Consider the following 5,848-nt stretch of genomic DNA (forward strand, 5'->3'; position numbering starts at 1 on the left):
AAAAGGAATGTTCCTTGGAGGTAAAGATAGAGAAGCTTCGTCTCACGTACTTCAGGCATGTTTTCAGAAGTTATTCCTTGGCAAGGGATAACATTCTGGGAAAGGTGAGAGTCAGTGAAATAGAGGATCCATCCTCAACGAGATAGATTACATAGAGACTGCAGCAATGGGTTTTAGTATGTCAGAGAGGATGAGAATCGCACAGGCTAGAACAGGGTTCAGATCTGTTATTTAGAGGGTTGCTCGTCAAAGTTGGACTTGACTTGATGGCAACTAATAACAACAACCTGGAAGAGAATAAAGTACTGTTTGTTAAAGCCATCTACTTGTAGTATCTTTGTTATACCAACTTTGTTACTGTTGTTGTGTATTCTAGAGTTGAAACCAATTGATAGCTGACCCTCCGGCAGGTTTTCAGAGGCAGTGAATCACACAGGAGACTGACCATCCTTCTCCCGTGGAGACATACTATATTCTGCAAATTCACCTCTGTATCTATTGTGTGCCGAGCCCATGCCAAACTCTGAATCTCCCACTGTAAAGCGCACACACGAACACACACTGTCTTTGACATAGACCATTCTGTCTCATCTTCTGAGCACCAGGAAGTCCAGGCTGTTCATCACCATGCCTCTAAGCTGCCACTAGACCCCGAAAGGTCCAGCTGCCCAGTGGTAATCAAAGTCTCTACCACTATCCAATCTCTGGAGGAATAGCTGGCAGTATGTATTGATTGACAATTATGTACCAGTCTCCACCTTCCTCTTCCTGAATCCCTCCCCCACCCATGCTAATGCACACTTAGGCACCTGAGAATGTGTTAGGCTGTAGGTAATAGGATCTGCAGGTAATAGAAGCCTCATGCGGCAGCTTAACTAAATACAAGTCAATGTATACTCCCCATTCTGCAAGCTTTTAGGTGCATGGTCTGTGGAGTTTCTGGGGCCCCAGGCTCCTTCCCTGTCTCGCTTTCTTTGGATTGTGCCTTCTGACCTCAGGGGCACCAGAGGGTTGAAGGAAGGTAGTAAAAAGTCAAGGAATGACACCCCTTTATCTGGAAAATTATTACTTTTCCTGAGGTCCCACCCAGCTCCTGTATCAGACCTTGCTTTTGCTGTGCCCTACCTGCTGAGGCAGCTTTGAAGATCTTACCCAGTGATTTCTCATGTCCCCTACCTGGAGACAGAAGGGCACTGGACCTTGAGTTCAGTTATGCTGGCCTTTTGTCACCCTTGACTTGCTCTAATCCAGTTCCCATATCCAAATGGCTTCCTGCCAGCTTCATCTGTTAAACCTCTCTGGAAATGCCAGATCAGATGCCACCTCCTCCATACAGCCTTCCCAGATTGTTTCAGTGTTCTTCTTTCCATACTTTTCTGCCTTGGCCATTATAGTTGTCTGCACCAGAGAGCTCCGGTGTCCTAGACCATAGGGAGTTGTTCTGGTAATCCAAAGGCTATGCCTCTTTAGTGGTTCAAATCCACTAGCAACTCTTCAAGAAAAAGATGAGCAATCTCATGTTCCTTTTACAGTCTCAGAAATTCAGATGGAAAGTCAGCTAGGAGGTGGTTCCCATTTGACAGCAATGAGTTTTTTGAGTGAGAGAACATGCTGGAAGCTCCAGGACTAGCAGAATGAGCAATGAACATATATGAATGAGCATGTTTTCTGTGCTTCTGAGACATGTCCATCATATGCAGTCTTGTTCAAGTCCCCCACCCTTCCCTGCCCGTTGACCTCCATGCTGGCTGCCATGCAGCCAGACCTGATGCCCCAGGCAGAGGTTCCCAGGACCTGCCTTCTGCTCAGCACTGTGCTGTGTGAGGCTGGCCCAAATGTGTCTTCCCGTGTTAAAAATCTCAACCACGTCCAAATTTAAGTCTGTGTTCTTCTAGTACAGAGGAAGGATTTCAATACATTCTTAGTGCACAGATAGATTCAAACCAGACTTCAAAATAAGCAACTGTTGTTTTAGTGAAATGTCATGGTCTGGGGTTGGATATAAATGAAAAAATCATGTGAGAGTGAGAATGCTACCTACCTCCCTGAGCTGGTGAGGGTATCTCTTTTTCATGGCTTTAAAAAAAATTATACTTTCTAGGGGAGCTCTGGTGGCCTAGTGGCAAGAAGCTGCACTGCAATCCCAGAGGAACACGGTTCGAATCCACCAGATGCTCTGCCGGAGAAGGAGGCGCAATATCCTCCTGTACCAGTCAGATCTGATTTGACGGTACACGCACACAAAATAATAAAAAATTAAAAAAAAATTATACTTTCTGCAAAACTATGTTTATCGCAGCTTTGTTTACAATAGCAGAGTTGGAAACAACCTAAGTGCCCATCAACAAACAAATGGATAGAGAAGCTGTAGTATATTCACACAATGGAATACTACACTGCATCGAAAAACAAGGAACTCATGCAATATTATGCAAAATGGGTGATCCTGGAGGACATTATGCTGACTGAAATATCTCAGTCACAAAAGGACAGATACTACATAGTGCCATTGTTGTAAAACGGGACTGACATCGGGGTTGGGGGCAGACCGAGAAAGATGGGATAAATTATGTATACTGCATTGAAACAGATGAGGGAGAAAACTATCTAAAAGATATGTGATTAGGTATTATTGTCATGACAGGAGTCCAGAACAAAGGCTGCATAGTGGAGTGGACCTGGGGGGAGGGATTGTATAACAATGAAAGAATTTTTCTTTTACTTTTCCAAGAGCAGAACAAACTGGAGGGGAGAGGTGGGCAGGGATAAAAGTGCAACTATGAATGAATGGAAATTGAAAAATCTTTGTAAATTTTCATTTAAATAAAGAATAATAATATCTTATTAAATAAAAAATAAAAATAATTTTTAAAATTATACATTTATTATACCAATACAACCAAAAGAAGCATTTTGGGACTATTGAATGTGGGTGAAAGAGGCTGAAAATTAGCTTGTGGAAATGTCATGAGACAAGGTAAGGGGTACTGTACATATACGATTTCATTATTTTTTTTTTCTTCTTGATTTCAAGGCTTGTTTAGTCAATGACAACCATACTTTCTCTTTCTAAAGATAACAATCAGACTTATTCTAGCAACTTCTTTTTTTTTTACTATTTCATTTCTGTGCACTCTGTCTATGAGCACTTCACATGGGGTACACTGGCCATAAACAGTACAGTAACGTCAAAGACTACAGACTTTGATATGTATTACATCTCAACAACAACTAAACAAAAATCCTCACCACTGGACAAGTAGGCAACATTATGAAAGACAGAGAAAAGATTGAAGTTGACAATTTCATTTTACTAGCATCCACAATCAACATCCATCAATCAAGAAATTAAAAGACATGTTACGTTAGGCGAATCTACTATCAAAGACCTCTTCCATATGACGTTTTAAAAATTAAGTAGGTAGGAATGGGCACGAAAATCCACAACCACCTGAACACCTCCCAGATCAAGAACCAGACTGTGATAGAACCCCAAAATGCCCTTTCATGCCCGTCTCCAAGTAATTACACCCGAAATGTAACCACCATTCTGACTTTCCACTAGGTTTGACTGATTCGATGTCTTTCCTATTAACAGGCTCATGTGTTGATTTTTATGTCTGCCTTCTTTCAGGGAGCACCAGTGGCACAGTCTGCAGATTGTTGCTTTGTTAACCAGAAAGCCACACCTCTCTGGAGGTTTGAATCCACCAGCTCTTCCAAGGGAGGAAGATGAGCAATCTCCTCCCTTGTGATTTACAGCCTCTGAAAACCCACTGGAGGGTCAGCTATGGGTCGGTCCTGACTCGACAACAGTTTGAGCTCTTTCGCTCCGCACATGTGTGAAGTTCATTGACACTGTGTGTATTAGCGGTATGTTCCTCTCCATCACTGTACAATATTCACAGTTTCTTTCTCCAATCTTCTGTTGATAGGCATTTGCACAGTTTCCAGTTGGGGCAATAAAATATAAAGATCAGAGCACCCTAGTCCAGGTCTTTTGGAAGACATTAGGCCTCACTGGCACAGCCTGGTATATTCCAGGGTGGGAAAGCTGGACCATAGGGCAGAGCAGCAGAGAGCAGATTGGCAGGTAGAACACCATGCAGGGCTGGGAGTTTTAAATGAGGTCTGAGTTGGCATCGGTGCCCAGCACACATGTTCTCCTAAAGTGTGGCTGGACCTAGAGTAGGCCAATGGCCAAGGAGGGGTTATCTCCCAGAGAACACTCACAAACAGCCTCCCCCAAAAACCTTCAGGCCAGAGTCCTCCCTTACCCAAGGCTGAGAGAACATTCTCTGATGTTCTCTCCTTCCCTCCAGGAAGGTGAATCAGGCCTATCTCCTCCACCTGCCCCACACAAGGCCAGTCCCCTAGAGGCTTGGATACTATGTTCCGAGACGCCAGGCAGGGCTGACTAGGCACCCTTCTGTGGCCCCAGGCACTGCAGCTTTTTGCCAACTCTCTGCTGTAATCAGCTGGCAAACATGAGGCCTGGCTAGGAGAGATAGGGGAGATGCCTCAGAAGCAGGAAATGTCCTGCTGAGCCAATATTACCTCCCCTCTAGGGGCCAAGGTCTATGTGTGTGTGTGTTGTGCCTGTGGTCAAAACACTCACATCCCCTGGTCAGCTCTCACTCCTTAAGCCTTCCTTGAACCCAGCCCCAGGTCCCAAGGGCTGAGGGACCCAAGTATGCTCCCCAGGAATACCGGTTTCTGAGACCCTGTCCAGGCTGCCCTGCACTTCATGTATTCAGTCAAGGAGCGTGTTCAGCACTATTCCAGTTGTGCCCACAGCATAGCCCTATGCAGTGAATATGGGCATGTTCCTCTTGTGTCCACCATGGGATAAATCACCACTGAAAGCACTCTTACACAGCATTTATCCTGTACTGTCCTCATCATTTCTAACAACTTCCCTGAAGAAGTTTTAGTCTGAGTGTATTTTAAGAAGAAAAGAAAGAACATTCCACCTACAGTCAATATGTGGTGGGAGGGGTACTCCGAGGCACAGTGAGGTCCAGGCAGGTCTGGTCAAACCTCAAGCTCCCCAGGGCCAAGCTTCCAAGACTGGGCTGTTCCCCATTGCAGTTTTCAGAGGGTGGTGCCCAGTGATGGCCCTTCTGGTCTAACATATTCTCTTCCTTATACCTGGTGCGGCTTCCCCATTAAGTGGGGTATGGAGTTTGTGGGAGGTGGGAGCATCAGAAGGGAAAATGGACAGTCCTAATAATCCTGTGGGAATTCATGTATGTTTGTGTGTGGTCATTTCAGAGCTCAGAAAGACAATCTCCTTCCATTAAGATCTACAACCTCAGAAAGTAAAAGTTAAGATCATTCGGAGTTGGAACCAAGCCAAGGGCAGTGAGTTTGGTTTTCACTAACTTTCCAAGATCCAAAGAGATCAACTGACCTGCTGGGGACACACAGTTAGTGACCGAGTTGGTTGCTGTTAGGGGTCAAGTCGAGTACGACTCACAGCAACCCTATGAACAACATCCCTGAATCCTTCCTTATCCTGTACTATCCACACGTGAGCCCAATGCTGCAGTCACTGTGTCAACCCATCTGGTTGACAACCATACCGAAAGGGGACTCTGCTGTCCTGTAGGTTAAGAAGCTGAGCTGCAGTCCCAAAGATACAGTGTTCAAATCCACCAACCTTCTGAAGCATGGGCAATTGCCTTCCCTACGATTTATTCGTGCGATTTACAGCCTCGGAAAAATCCGCTGGAATGTGAACTATGAGTTGGTGCTGATTCCACAGCAATGAGTATTTCAAATGGAGAACTGAGTGTCACACCTTCAGGTTCCAGAGTCGCTTTATGAGCCCAAGTCCCGAACTCTG

The sequence above is a fragment of the Elephantulus edwardii genome, unplaced genomic scaffold, assembly GCF_000299155.1.
Source record: "Elephantulus edwardii isolate Elephantulus edwardi_28Jun2011 unplaced genomic scaffold, EleEdw1.0 scaffold00138, whole genome shotgun sequence".
Lineage (NCBI taxonomy): Eukaryota > Metazoa > Chordata > Mammalia > Macroscelidea > Macroscelididae > Elephantulus > Elephantulus edwardii.